At 41.5% G+C, this 24,343-nt stretch overlaps 1 protein-coding gene across 2 annotated transcripts in view; it reads right to left on the minus strand.

Annotated features, from left to right (window-relative positions):
* The window catches only part of PDE4D (phosphodiesterase 4D), a 1,077,829-nt gene that overhangs the window by 866,991 nt on the left and 186,495 nt on the right, over positions 1–24,343 (minus strand). The window contains exon 1 of one of the 2 annotated variants that reach the window (XM_050946933.1): positions 2,430–2,498. The exons of the other annotated variant lie outside the window; for it this stretch is intronic. The gene's annotated coding sequence lies outside the window, so the exon portion shown is untranslated. Of the gene's footprint in view, positions 1–2,429; positions 2,499–24,343 lie in introns of those variants that run through there. 2 annotated transcript variants of the gene reach the window in all.

A 24,343-nucleotide genomic window follows, 5' to 3' on the forward strand; every position in this document is an offset into this window, starting at 1 on the left:
GTTATTTTAATATGCCTCTATTCCATGACATTTTAATTATGATTATGGCTGTTTGTCCTGTACCCAACACTCAACATCTGACATTGCTTTAGACTCCTTTTTCCTCGGAAAATTAGAGGTATGACAACAGGACACTAGACTGTTCTTCATATTAATGCCTAGAGTCAATTTAATTTCATTTGTGAATAGTTGTTTGAATTATTGGCACTGTCAGCATGTCCTAATGTAATTATTTCTACACAGCATCAGTTAGTACTGCACTTCTTAGCTATCAGAGGCAAAATTATCCTGCATACAGCCATTTTCTAGCAAGGCTGCAGTCAGTTCACTTTTAACACAGCTCTCCCAGACTAAAGAACGTGAATTGTATACAATCAGGATTTGCATTGGAATCAAGAGTTTCTTTTCTATGAGAATTTGAATTATTATCTGATAATCCTTTTGGAATAATGACATACTGTGTAACAGGATAGCTGGCCCATTAAATGAAACTGGGCTCAGCTTTACTGTTCCAGTCAAGGGGTCTCTCAGGTGGGCCTATAAAGATCATGGGGCATCATTATGGGAACTATAAAAGTCAGAGCAGATTGGTTCAATCCAGAAGTGCAAACCATGAGAGCTGCCAGAGAGACAAAGTGGCTCCTGGGTGAAAGCTAGCAGCAAGAGGGGTTTTCTGGCTGGCATCTCCAAACCAGAGAGCGAGGGCTGGAGGGCTGAGGGCAGGAAGAAAAGCAGAGGGGGATGCTTGCTGGCCCTAAGATGGAGAGGTGTAACCAAGAGCCAGAGAGGGCTAAAGAAAAGAGAAGCAGTGGAGGGGCTCACCTGCCGATGTCTCCTTGCTGGAAAGCTAGGCCTTGAGGAACCATGAGAGGGCCAGAGGAGTGATGGAGGCTACAGTGGTCCCCGCTGGGAAGGGCAGGGTTGCACCTCAGAAGGAAGGGATGGTGTGTCAGTCCTGGCAGAGAAGGATTGACCAGGAGTCCAGGTATGGCAAAAGACACTAGAGTTTGTTAAGTATGAAGCTGGATTTTAAAGACTATATGCACTGAGGGACATGGACTATGTTTTGGGACTTTCAGTTATGGACTTTTGCACTAAGTTCTTGCTAATGAGCTATGATAGACTAAAGGGTAAACGTATATGCATTTCCTGGTGACTCAAGGGAAACTGAGGCGAGGGGTCTCTTGCAAAAGTGCCAAGAAGATGACAATGCATTTACATGCTGCATATACTGACAAGAACTCCAGACTAATTGTAAAATCTGCTTGGGTAGTATTTCTAGCATTTAAATTAATGAAAGTAAAGCTTGATGAATTATTAAAGAACCTTTTAAAGGTTTATCATCAAAAAATGATCTGGTGTTGGCCCAACTAATGCAAAATATACTGTTACGCATTTTGCTTGATTTTTTTTCAATTGCCAGCTCATTTTTGATTTATGTCTTATTAAACAAGTTCAAGAACATCTAAGAGCACTAAATTGGTTTCCAGAAAAAACAAATGTTTCAACTCTTAAGTTCCAATGTTAGAAAGCACTAAAATGAAAATTAATACAAATGCATCAGATCAGACCAAATAAATCACATGGACACTGAGTTAGTGAAAAAAAAGGTTAAACCCTTTGCTGTTTTTTTTAACATCTTGGATTCCTAAAATCAAAAAGTTTAAATATTTTTCAAAATAGATTATGATGTTTTCACTAGCCTGCTTCCTGACAGTCTGGCTTTCTGGTTCTCATGCATTAGCTCAATATTTTAGTGCATCTGATGCAAACTCTGCAGTTATTTTAGATATTTTTTCAGTGAACTTGAAATGTGAAAGACAGTACCATGAAAATATTTCTATTTGGTTTTATTAAATCCCCACAAACTCTACATTTTGGAACCTATCCTGTCAGACGGTGGGTCTGGTCACATACTCCTGTGGGAAGGATGCGATCTCAGAGAAGAGAAAAAGGAGTTCTAAAATTCTACAGCTTCTTTAGTTCAGTGTGGAGTTTGTGGCATTCAAATAATGCAGGAGTCAAGAATCTGAAGGGCATTCAGTCCACAACTCATACCCCACAGTGCACACACAGGATGTGGCAGCCCCTCCCTGCTACTTCGGTGCTCTTTCCCCGTTGCATCACAGCTTCCTCACTGGACCCCAGTTTTATTTACTGGAAGTCCCTCTCAGTCCCCACTCAAAGGGTGGAACACAAGGAGCAGAACAACACTATATCTACTGTCTTTTCCAGCACTATTTCTGCTATGTTATTAGGAGACTTTAGCATAAACAGTGGTTGCTTCCTAGGTCTGTCTCTCCAGCTTCTCACCTCTGGTCCAAAACACAGCTGCAAACACACAGAGCGTGACCATGTTGTTTTCATGCAGACACACTTCATTGGACTCAGGAGAAAGAGGGAGCATGCAGCTTAAATTATACTCTCACCTTCAGCTGTTTAAGGCCTTTGTGCCCCTCCTTGAGCTGCTCTGTGCTGAATAGAAGAGTAGAGCAGGAAAGCATCACCTCTGTTTTCTTCAGGCTGAATCACTTCCCCGGGTCACACTTTTTCTAGCTAACAAGAGAGCTTGGTGACAGCTATGTCTGGATCCAATGATAAGCAAATGTAGGAGGTGATTATGAGAGGCTTTTTTGAGCCTTACTTCATTAGCGTGCGTGAAGTATTTTTGAGATTCTCAGATGTTGTAGGAGTATAAAGTGTTTCGTTTCAAACCACAACCTAATTCTGAGACATGAGAATATGCAGGTAACTGATGTTATATATGAGAAAGAATAGTTACTTACCCATCACTAACTGCATGCAAAATTGGACTTTTTGTCTAGCACTGTCAGTTGTGGCTGTGTCTGCCTGGCACTACCATCACCCCATCCAAGAACATAAAGGGTGGAGCAAGGTGAACCATCCCTCAGTTTCTTCTCCAGTACAGAAACCAGATGTTAAAGGCCTCCATTGAATGGAGCAAGAGGCAGGTCATGGGATACATATGGACGACACATACTGAAGAACCACTATTACTGTTGGGTATGTAACTGTTTGAGTGCTTGCCCACATGTATTCCACTTCTGATGACTCACAACCAGTGACCTGATATGAAAGAGAAGCTGCTCAGAGACTACTTTAACAATTCTAAGACACCTCTGCCAAAGCAGGCATCAGACCTCAATGCCTTCACAAGGGAGTAATGACTCATAAAAATATGTACTGATTCCCAAGTAGCTCCTTCACAATTTCAAAATGGGTATCATCACAGTGCCAGGGTAACTGCACCCATATCCTCCTTCCATGGTCCACTCTAGGAGTTCCCAGTCAGGTCTAAGTTATCCAACCATCACCTCTCTCTGAGTAGGGACTCACATCCCATTCCCTTCTGATTGGGGGTTTTAAGGCTGCACAGCCCCCTGTCATACACTGTGATATCCCTAGCAAGCCAGTCTACGTAACAGCTAGCTCCTAAGCATTGCTTTCACTCTGAGGACAGTGGCCAGTGAATGCCAGCAATTACAAGTTAGCACTCAGCTCTTTCCCATGCTATCACAGAAGAAAACATAACAATAATAAAAGTTCCTGCAAGCTTACTAAATATACTAGAAATCACTCGTTTTCCCCATGGGAGAGTCTTGTGAGTGAAAATCCTTTCCAGCCCTTCAGTAAGGGTTGGGGTCCCCATAGGATCAAAGGTCCTGTCTGTTTTCTGAATCAAAAGAAAGGCCCTGCATGTTCAAATTCAAGTTTTTTTCTCTATATTTTGGGTTCTGCAAGTCCCAGTCTAAACCACTATATGCAAACCACTCAAGGGGGTGGTACCTGTCTTACAGTCTTAATGACTTGCCTAACTCAACCCCCACCCAGCCAGTTTTTAATGCCTGGAGGAGTTATGGTAGCACTCCCATATGGAGTAGAACACTATCATACATAAACAATTCATAAATTGAATACAATGATCTCCAGATTTACTACATGTGGTTGCAATATCTATCACATGTACACTTCTCAAAGAAGTCACAGAGGCTGCCAGAGCTGTGGTAGAATGGGCTCTGGTCTGTAATGGAAGGTCTAAGACAGCTAATTTATAACATAACTTTAATAATCTATCTGTTTGGATAATCTTTGAGTGGGTATAGACTGCTCCTTCAACCTATCTACAAAAGTGATAAACAACCTTGAGGAGATCCTAGATAGTTTAGTCCTAGATAGTTTAGAGAGAGGGTTGAGTACATTTAAAGTGTAGACTCTAGCCTCCATTTGGGTGGCATGGAGTTTTTTGTGGGGAGGTGCAGGGCAGCGAAGATATCATATGATTTGGATGGAAATCAGAGATTACGTTAGGTAAAAATGTAGGGTGGGACCTAAGGGTGACTTTGTCCTTGTGAAAAACAGTGTATGCTAGACCTACCAGGAGTGCCTACATTTCCTCTATCCTGTGGGCAAATGTAATGACTACTAGGAATTCTATCTTCATAGCAAGATGAGGCACAAAGCATGATGCTAAGGCTCAAAAGGGGAGCCCAATTACCTTAGCCAGCGTAACATTGAGATTTCATGAGGTTCTCAGACTGGAGGAAGTTTATGAAGTAAGCATTCAAGGAACCTAGCTGCTGTATGGTGAGAGAACATGGTTCTCCTCTGTAAAGAAAGATGGTGAGCTGATAATGCCAACAAGCTGATGCTGATAGAACTCATGGCTATCCGTGAGCTTTATGACGGCAGGTAATCTAAAATAGGAGGCATCTGAGTCTTTATGGAAGATTGACATATGCAGATAAATGGACAAGATTCTCCACTGGTCAACACAATAACCTCTATCTTGTAGAACCCTTTCTGCTTTGGACCAGAATATTCTAAACATCCCTAAAACCACTTTGCTCAATGTTGGTCAACCAGCCAACATCCATACGGAGAGCTGTAATGAAGTTGGGTCTGGATGGAGAAATGTGTCTGTTTGCAAAATAATGTCTGGAAGCAGAGGCAATATTAGCAGTGACTGAGTAGGATATTTCATCAGGCCTGGGTTCCAGAATTGTCTGGGTCAAGTTGAGACTACTAGGATCGTTGATACATCATGCCTGAGATTCCTCAAATCCCTTTGTATTAGAGGGATTAACAGCTAGGCATACAGTATCCCCAGAGCCCAAAGTATGAGACATGCATCTAACTGAAGTGGAGCACAGACACAAACACACCCAGATGAAAAAAAATTGAAAAATTCTCTTGCCTCTGTGGCAAATAGGTCTATGCACCTAGGAGCACCCATGGAACAAAAAATAGTGGGTGCTCAGCACCCACCAGTAGCCCCACAGATCAGGCCCTCTCCCGCACACACACCAGCAAGTCCCACCAACAGCTCCTCCTCCTCCCTCTCAGTGCCTGCTGCAATCAGCTATTCAGCAGCATGCAGTAGGTGCCGGGGCGGGAGAAGAGGGGGAAGGAAGAGGCAGGGGAGGGAGCATGGGGTGGGGATGGGGCAGGAAGAGGCAGGGTGGGGGCTGGGGAAAGGTGTGAAGTGGGGATGGCGCCTGGGGCAAAGCTGGGGTCGAGCACCACCCAGGAACACTGCACCTCTGGATTTATGCCTGCATGACCTGACTTTTGCAAGAGGCTATGAATAAGGGAATCTTCAACTGACCTTTCATGACCACAAGAAAACAGACTTCTCAGGTCATTTGCTAGTGTGTTCAGTAATCCAGGGAGAGGTAAGGCTACTTGGATGGTCTGATAATGGATACACTCATTCCACAGGTGAACAGCTTCCTTGCAGGGAGGAACTATCAAGTACCCACTTGCTGTTCACATATATACACACAACAATGTTCTATCATAGCCTGAACTGTCATGCCTTGGATCAGGGACACGAATGCTACTCAGGCCAGACAATCACCCTGAGTTCCAGAATATTATATGCAGGTTAGTTCATAAGTACTGAATCTTGAGCAGATCAGTGCCCTTGAAGGGGAGATCCTCTATTGTCTGTACCTCTTGGGGGATCCCAAGCCTTGCAACCACGATACTTTTCTCAGAAGAGCAGAAATTGCCACGATCGTGCTACAATCTTGGAGGCATCAATTGGAGCCTGAAGGGAGGTTTGTGCACCCAGTTGAACTTCAGAAACTCAAGATTTGAGCTCTTCCCTAGGTTATTGATGAAGCTTCTTTGCTAGCTAAGTCATCTTATGCCAGTTAAGATATCATACATATGGTATGGTAATGAGCAGTCCTGAGCTGGAAGCTGGCAGGGGAGTAGCTACAGGCATTAAGGATCTTTTCCCCTGGTGTCTTGATGTCTCCTGGGCAGGTGTCACAACCAGAGAGTCAGGAATTGGATATGTGTGAAAATATTCAAAACCAGATGAAGGCTCTCCCAGATATAGGCGGAACGGATGCTGGTGTCTAACACAGATATTGCAGTGGCTCCAACAAGCTCTCATTGCTTGGCATAGTAAATCTCTTTGCCACTGAAGGAGTACAAGATACCCCATAAACTGCTAAGCATCTTCTGCACCACCTCACCAATGTGCCAGAGGAGATCCTGAAAGGCTTTATAATCAGTAGGATGCAAACAGCACAACAGGAACTACAGCCTAGTCTGGAAATGAAGAGGAGATTCCAGATGGAATAAACTCTGATAACTGTTGGTGCTCCTCATCAGATGCCTGTTGTTGTTGATATATAAGAACAGCCATTTTGGGTCAGACCAAATGTCCATCTAGCCCAGTATCTTGTCTTCCAACAGTGGCCAATGCCAGGTGTCCCAGAGGGAATGAACAGAACAGGTAATCATCAAGTGATCCATCCCTTGTCACCCATTCCCAGCTTCTGGCAAACAGAGGCTAGGAACACCATCCCTGCCCATCCTGACTAATAACCATTGATGGACCTATCCTCCATGAATGTATCTCGTTCTTTTTTGATGTTCAGTGTGTGACACCTGGGACTGTTGATGTTACACTTTAAGGGACCTTTACTGGAGAAGGAGCTACCCTTAAAGGAGGTAAAGTTAGGCTATTTATCCTTCTAAGTACCTGGAAGGTTACCTTTAGCAGAGCGATGCTCTGTCCTACCCCTCTCTGTAGATGAGGACTCGAGTGCAGGCATCACTGAGGAGGGCTTTTTAGAGACCGGAGCTTTGGATCTGGCAGCAGAGCCAGAGCTCACTGGAGTACTTTTAGATAAAGACTGCGCAGTTCCAGAAGGATCCTGTTTACCTGGCTCAGAGAGGAGAGACTAATCACCTTATCGAGTAAAAAAAGTTTCAGGCCAGCTTCCTTTAACCTCTGTCTTCATTTGGAGACTCAATCACTGATGAGCATTTTCATGGATATGCCCCAGTCTGAGGCAAAAACAGACCCCTTCAGTGCCCCTAGTTAAGAAGCACAGCTGCCTCACAAGAGGGACAATATTTAAACACCCAGAGACTTGGCTTCAGACATATGGGCTGAAATCTGGGACCAGGTACAAAAGGCAAAAGTATTTTAAAAATTCCTAAAACTCCTAAAACAGCTAACCTAACACTAGATGCAATAAGATGAGAAATTGATACAAATAAGTAAGTCTAATTAAAGCAATAAGAAGGAACTAAGGGACAGTGGGGCACACAGTGTCAGAGCAGCTCCAGTGGTCACTGCTGTCCAAAAGATACACATCTCAAGTTTGCAGATGACACAAAGATTAGGGGTGTGGTAAATAATGAACAGGGCAGCTCACTGATTCCGAACAATGTAGATTGCCTAGTGAACCAGATGCAAGCAAATAATATTTGGTTGAATACAGCCAAATTTAAATGTATATACCTAGGAACAAAGAGTGTAGGCCATACTTACACAAGGGGGGCGGGATCTATTCTGGTATGCAGTGACTCAAAACAAAAAGATGCGTGGTCATAGTGGATAATCAGCTGAACATGAGCTCCCAGTGTGATGCTATGGCCAAAAGAGCTAATGTGGATACACAAACAGGGGAATCTCAAGCAGTTGTAGACAGGATATTTTACCTCTATATTTAGAACTGGTGCAGCCATTGCTGAAATACCATGTCCAGTTCTGGGGCCCATAATTCAAGAAGGATGTTGATAAATTGGAAAGGGTTCAGAGAAGAGCCATGAGAATTATTAAAGTATTAAAAAACCTGCCTTATAATGATAGACTCAAAGAGCTTTAGCTATTTAGCTTAACAAAGAGGAGATTAAGAGGTGACTTGATTACAGCCTATCAGGCTTTGTCTACACTAGCTCTTTTGTCAGTAATACTTTCGTCCGTCCGGGACATGAAAAAACACCCCCAACTGACATTAAGTTTCACCAACAAAAGTGCTGGTTTGGACAGTGCTATGTCGGTGAGAGACGCTTGGTTTAATTATGCCAGCAGGAGAGCTCTCTCCCATTATGGGACACCTTACAATGGCGCAGCCGCAGCAATACAACTGTGCCACTGTAAGGTCTGTGGTGTAGATATAGCCTAAGTATTTACAAGCACAAATAATGGGCTCTTCCATTTAACAGAGAAAGGTATAACATAATCCAGCAGCTAGAAACATAAACTAGACAAATTTGGAATAGAAATAAAGCACATGTGTTAATGCTGAGGGTAATTAACTATTGGAACAAATTACCAAGGCTTGTGATGGATTCTCCATCACTGACCATATTTTACATCACGACTGTATGTTTTTCCAAAAGATATTGTCTAGGAATTATTTTGGGGAAGATCTATGACCTCTGTTATACAGGAGATCTGACTAAATGATCACAAAGTTCCCTTCTAGCCTTGAAACCTATAAATCTCAAGCACATGGGGTTCATGCAGTGGAATGCATGTAGAAGCTCTCAAAAAGAAGAATGCTTTTTCATTGGTTTTAGTTTTATCATCTTCCACAATTTCCCTCTGTGGTTCAAATAATATAACCTATAATAATTTCCAAGAGACCTTACTAAATTAGGTGAATGGACAACACAACTGCAGATTGAAATCTGCAGTGACAAATGTAAGCTAATGCACATTGGAAGGAATAATCGAATATTTGCCTTACTAGATTCTCAAATAAATGGATCTAGTCAGGAAGAACATTTTATCATCTCTGAGCAACAGCAGCATGGAGACCTCTGCTCAGCAAGCAGCAGTGGTCAAAAACAGCTGACACAAAGTTTGGATGCATAAGGAGTGAATGAAATGGTATTTCCCTCCCCATCCCCAACCCTGAAATACTGGGTTTGGTTCTGGTCAGTCTGTAACAAAAAGGGTATTGTAGATATACAGCCTGTCCAGAAACAGGTGACAAGAATGATTACAAGCATGAAACAGCTTCGTTATGCAATGACTGAACAGGTTGGGTCCATTTACTTTGGACAGGAGAAACATAAGCAATATAATAAAAGGATACAGAATAATGAGTCGTCTAGAGAAGTTATATCAGGCATGCCTACTTACCTTTTCTCATAATACAAGAATAAAGGGACAGTCAGTCAATGAAATTTAAAAAGGTAGCAAATATAAAACTGAAAAGATGATACTTTATTACACATTGTAATGTTAGCCACAAGATAACATTAGGTCAAGAGCTTAATAGGATTTTTAAAAATATTGAGCAATGATATGGATGATGGAGAACATCCATAGTAAAGTCAGAAAAAAAAAACTATTAAAGGTTGGAAGGTCATAAGCCCTCATATTTCAGGGCATAATCCAACTCTTATGGAGGGATTTGAGTGGTGGCAGCAGGACCGGCGCTAGTGTTTTTAGCGCCCTAGGCGCACGGCCATTTCACCGCCCCGCGCGCTGGTCCACGGCTCCGGTGGAGCTGCCACAGGCATTCCTGTGGAGAGGGTCCGCTGGTCCGCGGCTCTGGTGGAGCTCCCACAGCCATGCCTGTGGGAGGTCCACCAGAGCCGCAGGAGCAGCGGACCGTCCACAGGAATCCTGGTGCCCTAGGCGATTGCCTAGGCCGCCTAAATGGAAGCGCCAGCCCTGGGTGGTGGCGGGGGGGGGGAGGAAGGAAACAAACTTCCCCTCTTGACAGTCTAATCTGCAACTGTTCACTTCAAAGTTTCTTGCAGCTACCTCTGAAGTATCTGGTACTGGCCATTACTGGAGACAGAATTCTGAACTAGAGGGACCATTGTTTCAACACCAGATGGTAGTCCCTATGTTACTATTAATTATTTCTATAGCATAAGTGTGTATGGCACTTTATGGATGAAGGAGCTAAGAGAAAATGAAGTAAAATCATACAAGGTGCCGATATGAGAGCATGCTTCCTTTTTTCCAGCTATACAGGTGTTGGAATTAGATCAGTATGTTTGTTTGATTTGAAGTTCTGTTTCATCCTTTGAGTTCATTGCAGCCACCAAGAGCATGGAGTCCTGACACCTGGTCAGCTGATCTAAACTCTAGACAATATTCCCATCAACCAGAATTCTATTTTGATCTGGTTACTAAACTTCAGCATAAATGTGCAAGCTTCTACTTCTAATGTAAGCAAAAATATTCAAAATGCCACATCAAAATCTAAATGACAGGGAAAAGAACACAAGCTTGTTATGTATTTATTCAAACCTTTTAAAAAGATTAATACACCTCTACCTCGATATAACACAACCTGATATAACACGAATTCGGATATATTGCAGTAAAGCAGTGCTCCGAGAGGCAGGGGAAGGGGGCTGTGCACTCAAGCAGATCAAATCAAGTTTGATATAACGCAGTTTCATCTATAACGTGGTAAGATTTTTGGGCTCCCGAGGACAGCATTATTAGGGATAGAGGCGTAGTTTATTAGAAGGGGGATAGAAGTATGTCACAGCATGAGTGTGTCAGATTCAATATAAAGATTTGATTTTTATGACTCCTTTTATTGATCTCCAGAAATATCACAGAATGTCTCAAACTTTTTCAAAATCTCAACCTGGCCAAATTATAAAAGGATTTAATTGTGGGTTCCTGGGTTCCCTCTTTGATTTACTAGGTTAAGGATATATTTGTGTCATCTAGCACCATGCCCTCTGCAATCTCAGGAATTTACTAAGAAGTAACAAGCCTTTTGCACCCAAGCCTACATCTACACTATGCACTAGGGGTGCGACTCCCAACTAAGGGTGTGATGATTGCAATAGCTTGATAGTATGGTTTTATGATGACTAAAATTAAGTAATTTTCTGCATGCTCATTTAAGGAAATGCATAAATATCTAGTTTCTTTCACAACAGAAACTATACAAGCATGCAAAATAATCATTCATTACATGGTATAACTGCAGATTATGATACACAATGTGAACAGTGTAGCACGGTTATTAATTTATTTTCCTTAGCTAAAATTAAAGGAATCTACATATGTCTGTCTATTTCACAACCTATTTCATTAAACATGTTTTGTTGTTTTCTTTGGCTACTAGTCTTCACTTTAAAGCTATTCTCAACTATATATTTCATTTAATGCTTCTCCTTTTACTAATTGAAACACTTGTCAAATACATTCCACTTGAGGCAGAAGCATCAAGCCATTTCTATTCTCATTATTTCCCTCCACAGCTCTCAGAGTCCTTTGCTTCTGCTGATCTGCCTTTTCCAGTTATGTATTTCAAAAATGTCCCTTCCCCATCCCTATGAACCACCTCCCTCCTTCCCAGTATTTTTTTAATACACACAAATTATACTGACCAAGGACAACTTTGCTGGCAGAATTTATAGGTGTCGTGGTTATCTCTGCTATTCAGATTAGAAAACAGAGCCCTCCTAACATACAAGCGAAACAAAGCATTTATTAAATGGGGACCATTTGGGGACTCAATCTGTACAATTTATGAAATTTGTGTGAGATTAACTGTATCTTAACCAGAATGCAGACTCCATTCTGAATGTTGGGTTCTTTACCTTCTTTGTTGCCCATTTACCTCCATGTTGGACTAGAATGCCAAAGGCTGGTGGCAAAGGGATAAGAAAAGAAGACTGTTAACTTAAGTGCCTGACCACTGAAATGTAATTGCTCCAGACAAAAGACTGGCTGCCAGCCAAGAGAACTGATTTATCAGGGGCAAGGTCATCTAGCAACAAAATCAACTGATTGGGGCTTGGGATTCTCAGGGGAGGTTGATCCAGGACTGGATAGGTTATACAATGCAGGGGTTAATTTAGTGTTGCCTCTCTTCAATCATTTTTTCACTGGTTTAAGAGGAGAGAAGCTGCTGCAGGAGATTTGGGGCAGGGGAGCACCCTGCCTAGCTGAACACAGATGACCCCCAAGGACTTCCAAAGAAAGGGTGAGTTAGAGGGAGGGAAAATGTGTGTAGGAGTCATTATTTTTGTAAAAATCTGTGTATTTCTTATGTGATTAAGAAAAGAGTCCACAATGTGGTGAACTACAGGCAGAGAAGTAAACCAAAAGGCTCACACCTTTGGGGTGGAGTTCTGGAAGAAAGTGTATTTAAGCTACTGGGGTATTGGGAGTCAGCTCTGGACCTGGGGAACTAAACAAGTGGATTGTAGCGCTTTGTTGGTGTGAACGGCTAAGAGACAGTGTTAGGAAATATGCCAGAGAGGCCAGAGGAGGAAATTGTGCTGCAGCCTGCTGAGACCTGAGGAAGCTTGAAATACCCAGGAATCCAGAGGCTTGGATTCCCTCACAGTAATCACATGAATGGCCAAGAGGGGTGTTCAGCCAGTGACAAAGTTAGTTGTGTTAGGTATTGTTTTATTGAAAGTTCTGTAAACATCTTGGGAAGGAGTCTCTTGGTGCAGACAGTACAGAAGACAGCCGTATCTATCCACTGAGGACACACACACACACACACACACACACACACACACACACACACACAGGTGGCATTCTGGGAACAGGAAACAACACCAGGCAGTGCAAGAGGTGCAGCACAGAATCTCACCTCAGATCCTTAACTATGACCTTAAATAAAAATAGAACAATGGAAATAAAGCATTTCTATGAATATATTGTATTAAGGATACTGGTCATCTTCCTAGAAAGAACAGCAGTCTTTGTACTCATATGCATAGATTTATCCTTCCCAACTGAGGTTATTAGTACTAGTTCAAAGATGAAGCACCAAAATAAATGTTTTTGTTCAAGTAAAGTCGCTATCATCCTTAGAAACAGAGAGGTACCACTGCAGATCAGTAATCCATCAGCACACTACTCTGCTGTAAATACCGTAACAAATTATTTTAACTTCGCCTACATTATGTTAACAGCAGTATGCTTCTTTTATCTTTACAGCAATAGCGCACACATTAATCTTTCAGTCATACCCTTCCAAGATAACTAAACCAATAAGAAATGCAGTTCATGTACTTGTAAAATTTCAGTATACATTTCTGATAATCTGGTGCTTACGGTGATGTCTTTGTAGGCTATTTTCTCAATTTAGGAATTGAAAAAATTCAAGCAGTCCACCAGCACTCATATTATATTTCTATAGTAAATGCAACAGCTAAAAATTTCAGACCTAAAAACCAAAAGAGAACAAGATGCCATTCCTACACAGTGTGTTATCTTGCATTTAAATTTAGCCTTTTTAAAAAAATTCTTATGATGCAGTTATTTTAAAGCAGTGTGTTTCAAGCGCCAACTCAATACTTCCTAGCTCTGTACTACTCTCCCTTTAGTTTCACTTTTCTCTCCTCTTTCCCCTTCCCTAGACACATTTGGTCTAGTGGACAAGGAATATGACAGGGAGTCAGACATGGATTCTATTCCCAGCTCTGCAACTCATTGTGCCTCAGTTTCCCCACCTGCAAAATGGAATTGATAGTGATTTCTCACCTTTCTAAGTCCTGTTATGCAGACACCTGCTCACATAAAACTGGGGCTGGACCACCAGTTCAGTTAATTTCACATAGGCCAGCTCCTATCACACAACAATGACTCTCCCAGTCAAGCTAACTGGACTAAATGCATACCAGTAAGTTATAGGTGAAAATTTCTTTATCCTACTAACAATCCTCTAAGTATACCAGGTCTTTTCAGACATAAGAACGGCCATACTGGGTAAGACCAAAGGTCCATCTAGTACAGTATCCTGTTTTCCAACAGTGACCAATGCCAGGTGCTCCAGAGGGAATGAACAGAACAGGTAATAATCAAGTGATCCACTCCTTGTCACCTATTCCCAGCTTCTGGCAAACAGGCTAGGGACACCATCCCTGCCCATGCTGGCTAATAGCCATTGATGGACCTATCATCCATGAATTTATCTAGTTCTTTTTTGAACCCTGTTATAGTCTTGGCCTTCACAACATCCTCTGGCAAGGAGTTCCACAGGTTGAATGTGCATGGTGTGAAAAAGTACTTCCTTTGTTTGTTTTAAACCTGCTGCCTATTAATTTCATTTGGTGACCCCTAGTTCTTGTGTTCTGAGACGGAATAAATAACACTTCCTTATTTACTTTCTCCACACCAGTCATGATTTTATAGACCTCTAATATATCCCCGCTTAGTCTTATTAATCTCTCCTCATATGGCAGTGATTCCATACCCCTAATCGTTTTTGTTGCCCTTTTCTGAACTTTATCCAATTCCAATATATCTTTTTTGAGATGGGGTGACCGTATCTGCATTCAGTATTCAAGATGTGGGCGTACTATGGATTTATATAGAGGCAATATCATATTTTCTGTCTTATTATCTATCCCTTTCTTAATGATTCCCAACATTCTGTTCACTTTTTTGACTGTTGTTGCACACTGAGTGGATGTTTTCAGAGAACTATCCACAATGACTCCAAGATCTTTCTCTTGAGTGGTAACAGCTAATGTAGACCCCATCATTTTATATGTACAGTTGGGATTAAGTTTTCCAGTGTGCATTACTTTGCATTTATCAGCATTGAATTTCATCTGCCATTTTGTTGTCCAGTCACCCAGTTTTGAGAGACCCTTTTGTAGCTCTTTGCAGTCTGCCTGCGACTTAACTATCTTGAGTAGTTTTGTATCCCTTTTTATTACTCTACAAGCAAGCAGCACACAGAGTAAAGTATCTAAATCACTGAGCTGAGCTTTGAATATGTAGGAGCTTTCTATACTAAAACTTTTTGTGTAGGTTGGGAGAATGAGAGTTTACTCCCTCATCTACTCATTCTGCATAGGGTATTACGGTTGCTGTCTGAGAGTTATATCCAACTGCATTTATGTACTGATGAAGAGAAAATCTTAGAACTTTCAGGCTTGACCAAGCAGCAAGACAGCACTAAAGCACAAGCCCTGCTGCTTTCGACTACCAACTGGATGGCTTAACATAACCCTGAAGTATCTACAACTTACTGGTTAAAAGAGTACCTTGAAATTTAACAATTGCTGAAGTGTAACTTCAGTTATAGATTCGTATCTCTTCTTGGTGTTGCTTCTGTACTTATATTTATTGCACTTTAAAATAGTCCAGATACATTTTATTCACTTAACTGATCTAATATGGCTTTCACGTCCAATCTTATCAGCAAGAATTACAACAGCCCTACAAGTACGCCTAATCAAACCAAATCACAATCTTCATTTCTTGTAAAACCCTCTCTTCCCCCACCTTTGTCTATTGCCATTATTTGCTGTGTTTGTCTAGTTTAGAGTGTAAGCTCCTCAGGGCAGAAACTGTCATCTTTAAGGCAAGATCCTGCCCAGTGCTATGAGATGCAATAGAAGGGATGTACTTGGGACACATTGTGGCTGGAGTCCCTAGGACCTGACTGCATCAAGCAATATTCCTCCTATTGGATCCCTGCGTGTGCATGCCTGACTGGTGGGTCTGCCACACGTGGAAAAGGAAGGGACCCAACCTCTGCCCTGCCCCCATGTCATACAAAAGTGACAAAAAAAATCACTGTAAGAGTCACTTTTTGAATACTGAATAAGCTGTGTGTGTGTGTGTGTGTGTGTGTGTGTGTGTGTGTGTGTGTGTGTGTGTGTGTGTGTGTGTGTGTGAGAGAGAGAGAGAGAGAGAGAGAGAGAGAGAGAGAGAGAGAGAGAGAGAGAGAAACAAAGAAAGGTATATTATTCCCAAAGCTACTTTCTCTTTTTGATTCACTGTAGAGCTTCTTCCAGGAACCTTCTCCAGCCATGGTTCAAAGATATGCTAAACAGCCTCAATCCCTTTCAGAAAACTACAGCCCATGGTAACTGTAAAAAGGATCAGGTAATATGTTTCCCAATAAGATCTACAGAGGTATGAAACATGTAGGAAGGTCCTTCCATGCCCCTTTGCCCACCCATGCAGTGTCCTGCCTGAATCCAGGCTGTGGAATGAAAGCTCCTTAGAGTATAGGTTTGTTTCTGTAAAGAACCACACATCTGTAGCACTGTATAAGTAATTAATCATTTATGCTAATAACGCTAATTACAAATACAAAGAGTTCAGTACAAATTTTAAGATCTCAGACAACAAGGCTACCTTTTTTACCTGGAAATCTTTGCACCTGGTTGCAGGGCTATTCTTAATGTCACAGAGGTACACAGCATAAGCAAATGAAAATGTGGATTTGAGGAGCAATGTACTGTAAATATTAAAAGTCTGTAGTACTCAAAATTAACTGAGCATAAAAATTAATAGGGAACATGCTCCTGGAAACAGCAGCAGTGTATCAACCATGAACACTTTCAACAGTACAAATTTAAAGCAACAATGCACTGTAAATAAGTCAATGAATTCAAAATAATTGAAACATTTATGTAAGTGAAGCTGCAGTCACAAAATATCAACATTTGAGCCTAAAGTGCCTTTCTCAAGATACATAACAGAAAAAAACTGTAACAGCTGATTAAATACAAGTTCCAATTCCTCCGTCATACTACTTTCCACTTCATAAGACTGTGAATTACCCACCAGTCACATGGAATCTTCAAATTGCTTTTGTGGAATGAGTTTCAAAAAAGGTACTGTGCATGAATTTTAGTGCTAGCGAAAGCTGCTGAGTCTTTTGTGCACCCAGATAATAGGTACAGTAGAGGTAGCAGCAGTCCAAGTATAGCCCCTCTGCCTTGCCACCTTGTCTAAACCCTAACCAATAGAGATCACATTATCCATGGGCAGTCCGTCCTCAGGCTCTCCAGGATTACAAACATGTTAATTAGTTCCACCTGAGAACCGATTTTGCTAAGAGATCCACTTGTTTCCTGGGATCTACAACAAAACAACCAAATTAATCTCACAGAGGATAGCAACTAACCACCTTCAAATGGAGATTCACTGTCAGGGAGAGGTGTGGAAAGGAGAGTAATTGAGGTGGGGGGGTAGCTAATGGGTAAATCTGTAGGGGTGGGAACTCAGTAATGAGTGAGTAGGCAAGGGATGAAGGGAAAACATGGGATGAAACCAGCAAGGCAAGGAAATAAGAGCCACATTACAAAAAAAATTTGATTAAACAAAGTTGACTTAAAAAACAACAGTGCTGCAAATAGGATAGGAATATAAGCATGAACATATATTGTAAAACTACCAAGATATGCACATAGCTAGACAAATAACTCCATGGTCTTATGACTTCAGGCCTACCCTTTTCTGTATTTCCTCACCCAGTCATTCCTTGTTGTTCCCATCTGTGTCTCATTACCATTTCTACTAGTGCCCACAATGAGCTGGGCTATATCTACACATATTTCTCATTAGTTATACTGATATCTGTCTTAATGTTATTTACACATTGAGATATCTAACATGGATCTTAAATCTGCACTTAGACACTGTGGGGCCATAAAAACAGCCACAAATGGAGAAGTTAATTGCTACTTTGGATCAGACTACTGGTTCATCTATTTAAGTATCCTGTTTCCAAGAGTAACCACTATCGGATGGTCTCGAGGAAGGTGCAAAGAACCAAGAAAAGTGCAATTATAGAATAGTTTGAGCATAAGAGAAATTTCTTTTTTATCCCCCAGAGCTAGAGGTTGGTTGATGCTCTTAAGCATGGAAGATTTATATCCCTTCCAAACTGCTTTTTTCTTTTTTTCTTTTTTTTCAAACTCTTTATATTAGGTTAAATTATTAAGGATTTTTCATCTCTGTAAAACATGTTCTTATGTAAAGGTGCTACCTTTATATATAATCTGTATTTTAAATAACTACTTCTCACCTAGCAATCCAGGTCAGCCTCCCCATACAGTTATATTTACAATTGAGTTATCAACAGAGATGAGCAAACGGTGGTTTTTTATTTTTTACACATATATTCATTTGACTTCAGACATAACTTTTAGTTTGAACTTATGACCCTTCCATGTTCACGTTCTAAAATTATTTCAGTGTTCAGGCTTCCTTAATGCAAATGTTTTCAGAAATTGACTCAAATATTTCCCCAAAGTGAATTTTGAGTTGTAGTCTGTGCACTGCAGAACTTTAATTGCAATGGCTATTTCTAAACTTTTACCCACTGATTTCAATTTGCTTTTCAGTTTTCTGGTATGTAGCTCTATAATTGGGATGGCTTTAGGTCCATCCGTTACAGCAAAGGTCAGGGAACAGGCACTCTAAAGGTTGTATTCCCAGCACTGCCACTGAGTCATTATTTGACTTGAACATGTAACTCAGTTTACCAATTTTTAAGAGACTAAATGGTCACCCTCCTTACAGAGGCTTCAGGATTTTTTAATAATATATCACATTTTGATATTTTACTTACTCACATAAAACATACTATACCATATAACTACTTTTTTAATGGAACCATCAAGTTGTGTACACAAGAAGCTTAAGTGATTACATATTTGTGCCCCAGGGACCCCAGTATCAACTGGTAGAGGGCACAACAGGTGCACAGGGTTTTACAGGAATCTCCAGGGTCAGATACATGCATCATAATTCACCAAAGGATGGCTTGTGTGGTCTCTACTGATAGCCAGTTGCCCACTGGTCATCAATCATTGTCAAATGAACATACGGATAATTCTTAAAGAGTTGTGTCTATACTGATAATTATGTTCTTAGGGCAGGTAACCAGGAAGTGACATGTCTCAAACAGGTTTCTTTCAGGCAGGAGGTAACAAACACTTACCTCCCTTTCTAGTTGTCATGCATTGTGTTCCCTCCGGGTATGCCTATTTTCATACTGAGTCAGATGCTGATTAAGATATTGCAAAATGTACAAGAAAATACAGAGGGAAAAACAATCAGCAGAGGGTGTCCTGTTTATGAATAAGGACAATGGATTTTTTTGATTTATCTAGGGGTGCAACAGACACCCTGGAACTTTCACTAAGAAGCCAACCTGACAGAGTGACTTGTCGCATGAATGAAAGACCACAGCCAAACCTGGCTGTAAAGGGCGGGAAGGACTTCGGGTGAGCACTGATCTAGAAGACACAAAAGTATCTAGTTAAGTAAGTCTAGGCTCTAGAATGCATGTTATGATTTTATTTTATATGCAACCATTTGTTTCCAACATGTGTACTTGCTATCACTTGAATTTCTGTATTCTGGTAAATATACTTTTAGTTGTTTTCATTATAAACGCATTTAAGTGCTGTGCGTTAAGCAGAGTGGTAATTTTAAGTGTAACTTGTAACCTGGGGTGTACCGCTTCTTTGGAAGCAGCGGATATCTGTGAATATTGAGCACCCAGTGGAACAGAGGCTGGACACTCCAGGGAGATGCTAGGGGATTGGAACATGCCTATCACTAACTTTTGAGAGAGCGAGACGGTGGGGGGGAAGGGGGAGGGAGAGGGAAGTGCCTGTGTAGGCCTAGAGGGGGAGTGCTTGTGTTACTAGTGGAGCTGGGGAGCTGACCCCTGGCAGGCACAGTCAAGGCTTCCTCACAATAAGAGCAGGTGGTAGCAAGGTGCCTTACAACCCTGGGTGCCTCCAGGAATTGTCATAATATTATAATAATCTTTGTGTTCCCTTCCTCCTGTTCTCTTGTGTCTCCCTCTTGTGATTTTCCATCATTAGTTATTTTTATTACCATAGCACCTAGGAGTCCTAGTCATGCAGCAGGACACCACTGTGCTAGATATCGTATAAACACAGAACAAAAAGACAGTCCCTGCTCCACAGACCTTACAATCTACATGTAAGACGAAAGGTGGATACAAACAGACAGACAAAGGAGTACCAGGAAACAATTAGACAATAATCAGCATAATACGCAGTGGTCGCCATACACCAGAAGCCTATCTGTTGTCAAGTCTTTTTTGTAGACATCACCACAAAGCAGAGTTTTATGGAGGACTTTAAAGGAGGCAGCTTTGCAGATGTTTATGGGGAGTTTCTTCCAAAGGTGAGGAGCAGCACAGGAGAAAACTTGAAGGTGCCTGTTTGAAAATTTAACAACTAGGTGATAGGCCCATGATGCCAGCATCCATCAGAGGCAGGAGTTCACATTACAATAGTGAATGAGAGATGATAAATAGGGTGGGAATAGGCTGTGAAGGGCCTTCAAAGTGAACACAAGTGTCAGGATCCTGAGTAGGGCAGTCAGGACCTAGGATCAGAGCAGGGTCAAACCCGAGGCTGAGAGTAGCAGTGGCATTTGTAATCATGTTCCAGGCCAGGGTTGATACCAACAATCAGCGTCTGAGTTAGGTTTCAGGTCAGGAGGCGAGGTCCAAATAGAGGTGAGGCAGAAGCCAACAGTTCAAGAGCAGGAATAGTCATGGCAGGCTACAGGAGAGCCAGACTGTTGCCTGAACACTTCCAAGATCATCCCTTGAGTTTATGTAGGGTAAGGAGCAATCAGGAACCATGCTGTTGGTGGTGGTGTCCAAAATGATCAAAAAAGGAGACGGGAGGAAGGACATGGAAGGTAGATAAAGAATTCTGTTTTAATCATGTTGGTGTTGAGCTATCAGACATCCATGAGGAAATGGAGAGCCAGGCCTAGGTTTTAGTTCGAGCTGAAGATGGGTTTGGAGCAGGGGGCATAGATCTGTGAGTCATTAACAAAAAGAGATGGCAGTTGAATTTGTGTCTGCAAATGAGATTACTCAGAACAAATAGTCAAAAGAGAGAAGAAAAAGGGACCAAGGAGAGAGTCCTGTGGAACTTCCTGTCAGGGACTGGGATATAGGCAGTCTGACCTAGTAGTCAGATCCAGGACTCAGGAACCAGAAATCAGAGACAAGGGTCAGAGTCAGAAGTTGGGCATGGGACAAAGGCAAGAATAAGGCAAGGAATGGAAAGACTGCAGCTAAGGGCTTAAGCTTTGAGCAGCCAGAGACATGTTGCAGCTGCTGAGCTTACATACAGGCCTATTGGCTCCTTGCAGCCAGTCAGCTGTTTCTCCCGCAGCCCAACTGGGCTTGTTAACCAGCCTGAAGGTAGCTCCAGGCTCAGCTGAAGGAATTCAAACCCCTGGTTCCTGACACCACCTCAGAAAACTAGAGGGGGAATGAGGAGCATCCTCTGAGTGACAGATCAGAGGACAACCATGAGATGACAAAGTCACCAAAGACAAAGGAGGACAAGATTTCAAGAAGAGCATGATTGACTGTGTTGAAGACAGCTGACTGATCCAAGAGGATGAGGATGGAGTATTGGTTCTGAGATTTGTCTAGGAAAAGGTCATTGGAGACTTTCTGAAGCGCTGTGACAGTGGAGTGCAAAAGGACAAAGCCAGATTGGAGAGGGTCTAGGATGGAATTGGAAGAGAGGAGCTCCAGACAGCACTTGTAGACAGCACAGCCAGTGAACGAAAAAGCCAGAGGAAAATGAGAGGTTAAGCAGACAAGGGAGTGGATGAGAGTGAGTAAGAGGGAGATCAGGAGATAGGATGGTATCACTACACCATGTAGGGGGGATAGAGGAGGAAAGTACAGAGAAACTTCTCCATCTGTGAGAGGAGGAGAAGGAGAATTTTAGAAGGGGAGAGGAAAGGTCACATCATCGTATTTTGTCCCTCTCAGAGTTTGTTATTCTTATTCATTGTATTATGCTGAAGATTAAATCGTAAGCTCTTAGGGAAAGACTTTGTATGTTCTTTATTTGTTCTACAGAGTGTCCAGAGTGTTTTTTGGGTATAGTACAAATAAAAATAAGTAAATAATAATGTTAGTGTTTTCATAAAGCCTTTTCCCAGGTTCTGGATTTTCCATTAAAAAACCCCAAACACACATTGCCTATGTTTGCTCTCAGAGGAGTAGCTAGCAATTGGAAATTTGAACACTCTGGCTGAACTATTCTCTCACTGCCTACAGGGTACCCCTAATCTCCCTAAGTAAACATGTGATTACGCACATTGTGATCTCGGAGACAGCGGTATAGTGAAATATGGATGCTATGAGTCAGATTCTGATCTCATTCCAGCATAAATGAAGACTAACTCCACTGAAGTCAATGAAAATTACATCAGTTTAAAACCAGCTGGAAATCAGAATCAGGCCTAATAACAAAAGAATTGATAAAGAACCAAAATAAAGTCCCTGCCAGTCACAATAAAGAATTTTGCACCTTGAAATTAAGGGCTGTACATTGTCACAGTAGCATACATACATTACGCCCTCCTACACTAGGGTGACCAGATAGCAAGTGTAAAAAATCGGGACAGGGAGTGGGGAGTAATAGGTGTCTATATAAGAAAAAGTCCCCAAAATTGGGACTGTCCTTATAAAATTGGGACGTCTGGTCACCCTAACCTACACTCATGCTTACCATATCAATCATCAGTCCCTCAATGTAACAGAGTCCTCTATCATCAAACATGATTACACTGTGTGACAGAAAAGAAAATAGAGCAGTCAATGTCATTTCATTTCCCTTACAGTGGCTAGAACGTCCAAAGAAAAAATTTGGGGACACACTATTTTATGTGATGGTCAGTCTGATTCTGCTTAGGTTTACTCCCATCACAATATTCTCTCCAATATGGAGCATGGGACAGTGCAGCCTAAAAAGAAAGCAGATAGTGCAGCCAGAAATGAGGCATGGCTTCACCAATCCAGCTCTTCACAGCAATTTCTGCCAGCAGAACCCCAGGCAGGAAACCTTGAGGCAGTACAACAGTGACAACACTATCTATCCTACCTTTTTTAGTGATCCCACCTTGAGGTGAAAGGTACCATAATGTAACACGTGGCACAATATAACCTGGCATAACACCTCTCAGCATCAGCTTGAGTGAGAAGATGGAGACATCATCCCATTTCAGATAAATGATGGGAAATAAACTAAGGGGGATTAAGTACAAAAAGCAAATTAAAAGTAGTAAATTTTCCATTTATCACAAGTATTTATACTATACCATGCAAATTGTAACAAAAATAGAGCATAGCACCAAAAATCATTTTAAAAGTTAATGACTAAGTGATCGAGTATCAAGTCAAGTCCTGTCATGTCTTACCAATTTATTAAAATTCTTTTAGTGAGTCAACAAGCATGTGGATAAGGGCCATCCAATCAATATAGTGTACTTGGATTTTCAGAAAGCCTTGGACAAGATCTCTCACCAAAGGCTCTTAAGGAAACCAAGCAGCAATGAGATAAGAGAGAAGGTCCTCTCAAGGATCAATAACCGGTTGACAGACACACAGTTATCTGCTGTGGCAGCCCCTATCATTCTTGCTGCAAAACTGAAACTAAACACAAAAGTGAGGCTTTGCACTGGAGATGGAGCAGTGTTCAAACATTTAAAGGGACAGGACATCACCATTCCTCCATCCTACTGTAAAAGATTTGACATATATATGCATTACTGTCTACATGGCTAACAAAAAAAAACGTTATATAACAATTAAAAGTTGCAGGTGGAACACCACAGACTGTCAGGTTATAAGGGATTATTCTGCCCTGGAATAGCAACTCACTAGCTAAATAATTTATAAATTCAGGCTCACAACTGGTTTTCACACTCTCTTGGGAGAGCACTGTGATGAACAACAGGAACAATCAGTGGTAAGGTATCATCTGCATCTGGTACCAAAGTTTCTTCCACTAAATCATCAAATTAGGAATTGGCCCCATATGTCATTTCCATAAAATGTCACTGGACAGTTTTACCACAAATAAAACAGGTGTCATGCATTTTATAAGTTCTCCAGGTACCCATTTCACTCCACAGCCGTAGTTATGAACCCACACTAAGTCTCTGACTTGAAGAGAATGATGACATTCGTCAATTTGCATAGCTGGAGATTTTGCTACACATAAGGTAATATCAGGATGTAGCAGGTCCCAACAGATATACAAATATTGTGTCAGGAAAAGAGTTTCAGGTGACTCCTGGGTAATAGCATGTGGTGTGTTCCTGTAGACAAGCAATAAATTGTCCAATTTCTGCTGATTATTCAAAATAGACTTATTTTTAAGGCATGCTTAAGTCTTTGAACAAAGCATTCTGCTACTTTGTTTGTAGGAGGATGGTAAAGAGCAGTGTGTGCGTGCTGAATTCCATATGAAGTTAGGACCCTCTGAAATTCTTCATCACAGAATTGAG

This window comes from Gopherus flavomarginatus, chromosome 3 (assembly GCF_025201925.1).
Source record: "Gopherus flavomarginatus isolate rGopFla2 chromosome 3, rGopFla2.mat.asm, whole genome shotgun sequence".
Classification (NCBI taxonomy): Eukaryota; Metazoa; Chordata; order Testudines; family Testudinidae; genus Gopherus; species Gopherus flavomarginatus.